Raw genomic sequence first — 11,768 nt, 5'->3', positions numbered from 1 at the left:
TTCACATGTATATATATGAATGCAAACATACATATGCATGCATATAACTTGAACACAAACATAACGCAAATGCATATTTATCTGACAGGGTTTGTTGGATCTCAAAATTTGTTAGACTTCAGTTACTTGCACCATAAAAATGGCTCATTCAGGCACCTTTCAAATGCATCTGTCTTGTCTAAGCAAAAAGCAGTGGGTGATTTAATATTCATTCAGCAAATAACTTGACTTATGTGTCTGCTTTAATATCTGTAATAAACATTTTTAAACCAAGTTTCCCCGTGAGATTGAAAAAAAAAAAAACCAACAAAAACCAAAACCAATAACAACAACCAGTAAATTATCCATTAGGAAAGAAATAAAGGTTTAGAGAATGAAACCTAAACCAAAGAGTTTAGACTGTTAACTGTGACATTTACATTGTTTTTAAAGTATGATACAGCTCTACCTATATACAGAGACAGAAAGAGGGAGTATCTGGAGGGGGTGTATGGTTTTCACTAGTTACAATTCATAATTAATTAACAGGCAATAAAAGGGGCTGGTTGGTATTTCTTTCCTTTTTTCCTCATTTAATTTTGCAACATCTAATATTTTCCAATTGAAGATGCATAGTTAAAATTAGTGTGCTTGCTTCGGCAGCACATATACTAAAATTGGAACGATACAGAGAAGATTAGCATCGCCCCTGCGCAAGGATGACACGCAAATTCGTGAAGTGTTCCGTATTTTAAAAAAAATAAAATAAAATAAAATCAGTAAGAACTTGGGGAATTTTCTTTTAGGTGCAAGACAAACAATACAGAGATAAGCTCTGGGATTCAAGAGAACAAAGGATGAAATACTATACTGCTAAGCACAGTGCTGACACCTATGCAAAAAAATGGGGGGCTTCAGATTCACATACATTTGGTCTGATTCAGTTGTCTTGTTTTTTTCTGTTCATTGTATAATGTAAAACAAGAACCTGTGTGCTTGGCATTGGTTGTGAGCACAGTTCTGCCTCTAAGCAATCATTGTGAGAAGCTTGTCTCAAGCAGATTTCCCACATGATCGATCATTTTGCATTTCTGTATACATGCCTTATTGAAGATCTCTCTTCTGTTTATAGTGTGGCATAACTTGAGACATTAAGTTCCCTGTCCCCTACCCTGTTATGTCTCTACAGCTTTCTAGCCATCTTGTCCTGACTTCACTCCCTTGATTTTCAGAGTCCTGCATTTCCAGAGAGCAGTTCTTGATGCAGTTCAGGAAGCTTTCCTAGAAGGAATGTACTTCCCCAATCCATGGAATCCCAGGGAAAATATTTGCTCTAGACATATATGTGAGAGAATAAACCAAGTGTTTGCTCTGTTATGTGTTCTTAATAAAATTGCTTAAAACAATTGTCGTCATATAAACAATACCTTCATAGGCTAAACATGACTTCATAACATAAAAATTCAAAAGAGAAAAACATCCAGTCGAGTATCTCTAAAATTAAACTCTCAGTGCCCAAATCATTGCATCAATGTCTACTGTATTTATTGGTGTTCTCTCCATAAAGAGATTTCTTGTTTTGTATTAATAATACAAAACCCCCACCACCATGTAGAATATTAAATTCCCCCCCCCCTTATTATTAGTTTTACAGGAAGGGCAACACAGACCCAAAGCTGAGAGAAGTGTGCTAGGGTCATTGAAGGGTGGCCCCTCAAAACTCATAAATTCTCCTTTTTCTTGTCCAATAGATCATCTATGTCTTTCTACTTAACTAGTTAGAGTCATCAATACTTTAAAGAGGAAACTTCTAGGGTCTAGCATTGCAAAGTGGAATCTCAAGGGTTGGTTTCAAAGGCATCCCATTTTTCTCTCTCTCTCTTTCTTTCTTTCTTTTTTTCTTCCTTCCTTCCTTCCTTCTTTCCTTCCTTCCTTTCTTTATCTTTTTGCTTCTCTTCTGTGGAGATATGCTTGGCATGAACTGCAGATGGTGCTGACAGCTGCTGAATCCATGATCGAAGTAATAGCCTGTGAGTTAGAGATAAATGAGTGGCTTTTCTGCCATTTAACATATTATGGACTAGAGCTGACTGGTAGGATGACACTACCCAAGAGTCACTGTCTTGCAACACTAACTTTTTTCTTAATTATATGAACAACTAAAACCTCCATTGCAAAGTGTCCTATTCTGGAAAATTCATGCCAATGCTTTTGTTGGAGTTGCATTCCTTTGCATTAAGAATTTCTGGGAGTGAGCAACACCTTGGTTGTATTTCTGAAATACAATAATCTCCCCTAAAGTATGAAGTCTGAGATGGTGGTTTTGGGGGTTTGGGAGTGTTGATACTCAGAATGTAGTGCTTTTGAACAATCAATCAAAATAAAAATTGATTAACCATTGTTCACATTTGCTTCTGTATCAAGATCACATTGATGACTGGTATTAGGTATGAATACTTTATGTGAAAGACCTAAATTCTTCACTTTAAAAATATTAAGCTTCTTAGTCTATGATTTTTTTCCATCTTTAAAGTAAGTATTTTCATATTATTAATCACAGTATCTTTTACAAACATGTTTTGTGACTTTTATTTGAGGATAAACTATTGCAATATTCATTCAATTACAGATAGAATAGAAGTTTGACTGATCATGATAGATTATTTGAGCCACCTAAACTTTAAATGAGCATTAAGAAATTTTGATTAGAATATTGAAAGGACCTGTAAGGTAAGAAAAAAAATTCTGTAACAAAATATTATGAGAGGAAAAAACTCCAAGATACCAAGTTCACTTTGTGTTGGATATCAACTGCCTGCCGTGGGGCATGTTCTTAAAAGTGGTTTGTATCCCAGTGAGATTCTCCTGGAGAAGACAAATTTTCTCACTTAGGACTGGATATCAATTGGATATAGCTTCTGGGTTAGGGATGAGGTCATGTATCCACTTCTCTTCTCAGCACTAGGACCCTATCTGGTGAAGACCCATGCAGGCCATATTATATCAAATACTTTTACCAACAAAAAAATTCTAATTGGTGACAATGGCATTCTGGTGAAAGTAACCAGAGTACACTCTGAGCAAGGCTTTAGTGTTTATTCAAGTTGAAGTATGTTGGTTGGCATGAGTTAGAATTCTACTTTTTTATTATTAAGTAAATACAATAAATATATGTACTTTTCCATCCATGGTGCTTAACTTTGTCTCTACATTAGAAGCATACAGACAGCTTTAGTAGGCCTTTATCTTCAATGTAAACTTGAATATTTGTATATCTAAAATTATATTCACAGACTTATATGTAGGATAGATACTTTTAGACAGATAGTCAAAAATTGTAAGTCAATGTATAAAAATACATTCATAGTTTAAATTAAATTTCCCCATCTGGTTTGTCAATGTTTCTCCCAAGAGCCATAAGCCACTTAATTAAAACTCAACAGCTGGCTTGAGAATACCTCTTTTGAGTTTTTGACCAAGGTTGTCTAAGACGATCTAAATAATATAAAAATACTATAGGTAATTGCCTTTGCTCTTGGTCCCAAAGGTTCTATGGGAGAGAAGCCACCAGTAGTCCTACCTACCTTTGATGTCTGTGATAAGAACAACTAGCATGTTACAATAACCCTCTTGAGAAGCAGTGGTGCATACACCTTGGTGGTAAGCAACAGTTATCTAATTTAACTTATGATGCTCTCAACAAGAAGAAAATATGCTGCTGAGTCAGATGCAGATATTTATACCCAACCAATGGACAGAAGCTGGTGACCCCTGTGGTTGAATTAGGGAAAAGCTGGAAGAGACTGAGGAGGAGGGTGACCCTATAGGAAGACCAGCAGTCCCAACTAACCTGGACCCCAGAGATCTCTCTGACACTGAGCCACCAACCAGGCAGCATACACCAGCTGATATGAGGCCCCCAACATGTATACAGCAGAAGACTGCTGAGTCTGGACTCAGTCTGAGAAGATTTATTAACCCTTAAGAGGCTTGAGGCTGCAACGAGTGGGGAGGTCTAGTGGGGTGGAATGTGGGGCATGGGGACATTCTCATGGAGACAGGGGTGTGGCAGGGAGGTTTGGGATGTGGAACAGTCAGAGGGTGGCCCTGGAGAGGGCTAAAGTCTGGACTGCCAAAATAGATTAAAGAATAAAAACAAAGTTTCTAATAAAAAAAAAGAAGAAAATATGCCCATTATTAGAGTTGTAGCCAACTACACAGGGCTAGTGAAGTCAGAGATCTTGGATGAGAACTTACAATGAATACTTTGCTAAACCAGCAAAGCTCCTAACTACATTCTAAATACATGTCCTTATACTAACAGATATTATACTCCCTAGCCCTCATCAAGAAAACTTTCCCTTGCAACAGATGAAGACCATTATAGAAAACCAAAACCAATGAAGACATAGAGTTGTGGATCCCAGTTCCAACATAAACCTACAATACAACTTTTCCACACTCAAGGCTCAAGAGTTATTGTGGAAGAAGGGGCAAAACATTTTTTGAGGTTGAGGAATAAAGAGTTTGCTGTGAGATTGTCTCTCCCAGAAATGTCAGAAACTGCACTCATGAAGTCTCACCAACATGGCTGCATAAGCATTACTTAAACAAGGGTAGCCAATAGACATGCTTACTTGGGAAAGGAAAACTTACATGCCTTTGCTCAAGAAAAAGTGCTAAAGGGAACTAAGAAATGCAGAGAATGGGATAAACGGTCTTTCCCAGAGAAGAGGATACCAATTGGTTATCCATTACCAAATGGGAGCCTGAATACAGAAGATACAGATACAGAATATCTTACTATATATAGTAAGATATATATATATATAAATATATATATACATTTACTTGGATACATATACATATATATGCAACAACTATTAGTGAAAGAGGTCAAGAGTTCAAAAGAAAGCAGGGATGTATGAGAGGGTTTGGGGAGAAGAAAGGAAAGGAAGAAATGAAGTAATCATATTTTAATACTCCCAAAAACATTAAAAATAATTGAGACCCTTAGCACCAAATAGTTTTTTTAAACATTACAGAGTACTTCCTAAATCTTAAATATCCTTTGCCTCTCAGGTAATAAATGGAATAAGTTTGAGTAAACAAAATTCAATAGCTCTTGGGCTGCAACTTCTACGTATTTTCCCCTGAGAATCATGAGACCTATGAGCTGGACATCTGCACTTTGTACCTCATGGTGAATTTCTCTTTTTCTTAGGCAAAAACCCAAACAACAACAACAAACACCATGCAAAACTGATTTTTCTAGATAATTTACTATGTAGTATTTCAATAAATATTTATGAATAAAATTTGAACAGCACAGTATTTTCCAATATTGGTGCTTGAATTCTTGCAGTTGAGCAATTGAATATTTATTCCATTGGAATAAAATAGTTTTGAATTCTAGTTAGCTTTTTGACACATAGTCATATGTAATTTTGTGAAAACTTCTTAGCTAGCTTTTGCTAGATGAACATTCTTCTCCCCAAATCACTTAACAATAAGATGATGACTATCTGAACAGACTTCAAAACCTGTATGCTTATATCAGTGGAAATATTCTAATTCTTTCATGCTGATTACATTTCCCATACTGAAAGTCATACTGCAGATGTCGTCTTTTGCTTTACGTTTGAAAGAACTGTATCAATTTTTGCCTTAATAGGTCAGGAAAACTGACTTCTCAGGCACCTCTCCTTGTGACTTCAACAAAGTCTTCAATTTCAAAAGGCATTGTAAAGAGGAGAAATAGAGACAACAAAGTTTTACGGATTGGAAACTGTTAAAACCAACTGGCTAGCGAACATACGGGTAACTGTTAATGAGGGAGGGATGTATGGTAGACGGAGCTGGATAGAGACAAAGCGAGGAGACAAAGTGTAAGGTATAAAATAGTCAGTGGCAAATACATATTAATTTTTTAAATAAAGTGTAAGCATTTCTACTGCTGGAAGGGCAAATGAAACTGAAATCTTCAAACAGAGCAAGAGAAATAAATTATTTGATGGAGAGAGTTAGTAATTTGAATGCTGCTCTAAAATTTGAGCAGGTACCTTAGGTTGACCTCTCTGGACTCCCGGTGTGAATCAGATGCAAACAATGCACACGCAGGGTTGCTGTGCTGTAAATACAAGTCATTATTTTTGCACCTAACATTGGAATAGGATGACACTGTGAGACAAGAAGGTGCTTAGTTATTGGAAATAAGGAAACGAGGTCTCAGGTGTACTAATAAATAATAAATACAAATTGTTTTTATAAAAGTGGAGATATTAGGAAATCAAAAGTTGAACTGAAAACGATTCATAATTTCAGACATTTGTCCAGTTTTAATTTGGGTGGTAACTCTGCTTTGCAATTGTTCTGAAGCTCCAGAAAATCGTGAAGATCGTTTACTTTCTAGCATTCATTTAAGCCAAGGAATAAATGTAGCAAAGGTGGCATGCTGCTATTGGCTGTTCCAGCGAGTCATTGCGCAGTCTTGAAGCAAGAGATCGAACAAGACTAAAGCTATGGTCTGCGTCAAAATTTTCATACAGTTAAGGCTTTTATGGTCGACTGTGGTAGCTATACTCAGGTGATAACATAGCTTCTCCTTAAATACTGCGGAAAAGCATTTAGTTAGATCATAAAAGCTCTAATCATTGGAGGTAATTTTCAGGAAAAATGGCTACAGTGGAAATTAGAGCCATTCGTCTTGGGGATTATAATTCGACTTAAAAAATCAGAGATGTATGCTCTGAGTCCCCAGGCCTTGCTAATCTCATTCTGTGCTCAGGAAACTAGACTTTCTGCCTTTGGCATGATGGGAGACCTCTCTGCATCTTCAGTTCCCTTCTATACTCAGACACTCATAGATCTTTTTCAAGTAAGCCATTCTCACTTCCTCTTGGAACGCTCTTTCATGTGTTTTGGTTTTGTGCTCTATGGGTAAGAACTGATCCCCTTGTGGACCTTTCTGCTGTGGAGAGTGCAGAACACACATTTCTGGATCTTTATTTACTAGGCCAGATGTTTATTCTTGCTGCTTTTTTTCTTTGTTTTTTGATAAGAATTTCCAGAGAGTAAGTTCAGGTCACAGAAAGCTCAGAGCACAATGTTTTCACCTTAGTCGTTCCTCTTTGATGTGGACGACTGTTCTCTCAGCTAGTTTGAACTCTTCCTTGCTTTGAGGTAATTTTCCTTCAGGAAACCTTTTTTGTTTTCCCTCCAAGAAATCAAAATCAACAAACTATTACTGAAAGTTCTATTCCAAAAATATTTTATATTAGAGTATATAAGTTCTAAGATGGTGAGATATTGGGACATTTCTAACTAGTTAATTACTAGCTAATTCCAACTCATTGCTAATGTGCTACATTATGATTGTTTTTCCATGAAGTTATTTAACCAAAAGCTTTTAATACAGAATCGCATATAGACATGCTGATGGTGAATGATTCTTTGGAAAACTGTTAATACCCAAGACAAGAAGCTGGGAGTCTCAAGAGAGAATTGGCCAAATTGGCCTTTTCCTAATGGCACACTTATTCTTAAGTATAATTTCACACCAAGTAAGAGTGACAAATCTCTTTGCTAAGATAGGTCATTCTCTATTTTAGTGAATATTTTCAACATTGAAAATATTATTCCAAATGATGTCTCATGGAATCCAAATAAGAGAAAGAGGAGACAATTTAAAACGGGACCATACGTTAAATCTGGAGCCACAACGCAGTGGAAGAATCTCCTATTTATAAACCTTAGCAGGAAAGAGACGTCTTAGTTTCAAGTTGCTTCCTTTCACTGTGTTTTGAGTACGTTCTGCTTGCCACTTCTCTGACAAATGCATATAATAATGCATTTCAACAGTGAGAATGCAAATCATGAGGTGTCTGCGACATACAAAGCAATAGGCATGTCTTCAAACTTAAGTGGGAGCAATGGTATTATACTTTGGAGCTATTAATTTCTCATCTTGCAGATGCATGTCCATCATGGAGACCATTGCATTTAATTCAGATATATCTGCTTGTGATGCTGCTACATGGCATGCTAAGAGATGAGAAGACTGATTCTCCATTGAAAGGAAAATCCGTATCTTTGGTTTCGGATTGTGCTACACCCTTGCAGAGTAGAATTCATACTCACTCCCCCAACATGTAGAGGGCAGATGATTAAAGTTCATGCAGAAATCATTGAGAAACTTACATTCTGTACAGAGCTGTGAGCTTGCTTGTTTTCTAACTACTGAACTTTCAGATTGAAGCTGGGCTCTGGTGGGTGGCATATTTTTCAAATCAGCCTCAATTTGTCTCTAAAATGGATAGGGCCAGGGGGCACTGATTTACCAGACTGTCTTATTGCATTAGAGATAAGCTAGTTAACAAAATTAATGAAATGAACGTTATGGTTTGTTTGTGTTTCCTTGAGATATTTGTCCAGGATAGCAAGTGGTGCTTTCTTACACCAATTTCATATTCTGTGTATATTTAGAGTTCAAGTAAAGATCAATTCTTTCTCTTCTCTTTCTGTCTACCTTGGTTGCCACCTAATTCTTATCCCTTCCTTCTGAAGGGTAATAGATAAGCTTTTGCAATGTATTTAGGCTTACCACTGAACACAATTTTTCAGTTCCTGATCAGGGCCATTTCATCTACAACTTGAAAATAATTGCTGGGTGGTGGTGGCACACGCCTTTAATCCCAGCACTTGGGAGGCAGAGGCAGGTGGATTTCTGAGTTCGAGGCCAGCCTGGTTTACAGAGTGAGTTCCAGGACAGCCAGGGCTATACAGGGAAACCCTGTCTCGAAAAGACCAAAAATAAATAAATAAATAATAATAATTCTTTAACTCCAAACCCATGGTAAACTTCATAAAAACACTCCTCATAAAGTTGTACAAGAGCATTCACAATTAATATAAAATTAGGTAAACATTGTAATGTGGACTAGGAGCCCCCCCTTTTTTTATCTGAACAATGACTTGGAATAAGCAGATCATCATTTCTAATTAAGACAGTTAGGACACTACCATACAGTTACGAGAACTATGTGGTTCTGGAAACTTTCCATGTGTTCACATAGAAACTATGCAAGGCATTGTTCCTGGATAGGTGCGACTTCAGCTATGATGAATCTGATTCTAGATTTCTATGTCACAGTTCAAACTCCTAAGAGAAACTTGGTATATTTGCATTCAAGTTGCCAGAGGAAAGCCAAAGGCTTCTGTTCTGCTGAACTCTATTGTCAGTGATGCACCCTAATAATCTTTTCTACCTAATCCTAATGTCCACAACTTGACTCAAAAATTCCACTCTAAGGGTAATTTGCTTAATTGGCAAGGTAATGTGCACTTTTCATATGCAACCCTGCCAGCTCCATGTGTCTTTTAAAGTCAACACAAAGGGACAGTTTGTTTTGTTAAGGATGAAAGCAGCCTCCGGAGCCCTTGGTATTTCACAGGACATGCAGACTTAATATCCAATTTGTGCAGAATCTGAAGTGGCGCTACTTTTCAGTTTTTCCTCATGATATGACATAGCTGTAAAGTTTCACCACCTACACACCCATCACACTCTTTCCTTCAACACTTTGCAGGAAACAATGAGACAGGCTCAAGTACAGCCACAGTTTTAACTTTCTTCCTATCTGACTACAGAAGATAAGTCTATACTTGATACAGCAAGATTTGGAAAGGGGTAGGTGGGAGAGTAGGCTGGGATAGTCAAAACCAAGCTACTTTTCAAGTGATATTTTTATGCTTATGCCAAGTTTTCAGCTTCTTTTAACTTATGATATTTCCTCTCTACATGTAGATATTTTATGCCATACTCACATTTTGTAACAGTTTTGAAGTTTCTTTCTTATAGTGTAATTAACATTGACATAGTCAAGTCCACCCTAGGTCTTTGAAAATTATGCAATTGTTATTGTACCTGAAGTAGTGGATAAAATTATTTGCATATAAAATTGTTTGCTTTACACTTACTACATATATGACTACTATGTATACCACCAGTAGAGCAAAGCAATGCTACTTGTTTTTGCGGATTATGTGAAAAGAAACTTAGATGATCCATATAAAATATCTAGTATTTTGAAGACACATAGTGAGCATTCAGTAAACAACTAGAACAATATTATTAGTAATTAGTTCTTTTGCAGTTGGAAGAGGATTAAGGAAATGAATCTCATTTAATTGCTTTTTAGCAATCAGTTCACTGTGTGGCTAGGAATGGGAAACTGAAATTCTAGATTTCATTTTCAGAACTGCGGATTTAACCTAGTGTTTTTTGCATGGTAGGCAAGTGCTCTGCCCTTGAGCTACATCCTTAAGATCTCTTGAGTAGTGGTTCTCAACTTTCCTAATACTGCAGCACTTTAATATAATTCCTCATGTTGTGGTGAACTGAACCATAAAATTATTTTTGATGCTACTTCATAACCAATTTTGCTACTGTTATGGATCATAATGCAAATATCTGTGTTTTCCAATGGTCTTAAGTAACCTTTGTGAAAGGGTCATTTTACTCCCACCCCCCCAACCCTCAGTGGTTATAACCTACAGGTTGAGAACCACTGCTCTAGAGACTATCAATTTATTGGATATTTTATTCTATAATTTTAAATGCTATTTCAAAATTTATGTGATGAAATAAGGGCACATATATAACAGACAAGGGTAGTTTTGCTGCTGCTCTGTTTCTGACTTGATTCAGGAGTTGGCTCAAGGATAGGGCGATCATTTAGTACTGTCATCACATTGACAGAAGGCCTCAGTTTTCTATATTTAGCATTACATCTCAATGAAGTTTATACAAAGCCTCAGACTTCCTTGACACACCATTTCCTGTATCACATTACTTTTTACATAAAAATATTAGAGTGTCAGGGATATGGAATCAGTGGGATATGGGACAGCTCGAATTTACCATTGAGGTGGTTGTAGAAAGGGTTTAAATGAGTCTGTGGATGAAATTGAGCTAGAAAGTCTCCCACAGAATAGCAAATACTACAAAATTTAGCCTAAAATTATTGGAGATCATTTTTCTTGAATTTATTTTTTTATTTATTCTTTGAGTATTTCAAGTGTGAATAAAATATATTTTCAGATATCAACTATATCAACTTCCTACCCATTCAGACTTCTCCTAGTTCCCTCAGCCATACCTTGTCCCATCTTCACGCCCTTTTTCATATCCCTCTGAGACTAATTAGTGCTGTCTTTACATGCTTACGTATAGGGCCATACACTAGATCATGGGCATCCTAACAAGGGCCACATTGTGGAAGAAGACTGGCTTCCCTTAACCAGCAGCTTCCAACTACTAAAGCTTGACTAAGGATCAGGCTTCATGAGCCACTCCCCCATGTCTGCTACATTCCTGACTGGCTTGATCTTGTATAGGTCTTTAAAGACAATCACAGCCCACAAAGGAGTCCACAAATGCCAATGGCTCGGTCATATCCAGAGTACTATTTCACAGCAACCTTCTTTAACCTCAGACATGACCTTCCATCCTCTCTTCCACAATGTTTCCTGACCTGTGTTGGGAGGGAGTGGCTGTAGGTGTCTCAGAAATACTGAGAACTCTGTGCTTCCTCTATCTCCACAGCTGGTGAGCTGTGGTTCTATGTATTAATTGCTGTCTTTTGCAAAAGAAGCTTCTCTGATGAAGATTAAGGGCCAATACGAATCTACAGGTGTGAAGTATTTAGAAGGCAGTTTGAAACAAAATCAACATGGTATCCAAATTTCCCTGGGATTTAAGGTTATTAAACCTAAAATTTAATCTTCTG

General features: G+C 36.9%; 1 non-coding gene across 1 annotated transcript; it reads left to right on the top strand.

Moving 5' to 3' along the window:
- Positions 1 to 626: 626 nt before the first annotated feature.
- LOC116097192 lies at positions 627 to 733 on the top strand. The gene has a single exon (XR_004121254.1). It is a non-coding gene; the product is annotated as a U6 spliceosomal RNA (small nuclear RNA).
- Positions 734 to 11,768: the final 11,035 nt, after the last annotated feature.

The sequence above is a fragment of the Mastomys coucha genome, unplaced genomic scaffold, assembly GCF_008632895.1.
Source record: "Mastomys coucha isolate ucsf_1 unplaced genomic scaffold, UCSF_Mcou_1 pScaffold18, whole genome shotgun sequence".
NCBI lineage: Eukaryota > Metazoa > Chordata > Mammalia > Rodentia > Muridae > Mastomys > Mastomys coucha.
This window is presented reverse-complemented; position numbering and strand designations above follow the sequence as displayed.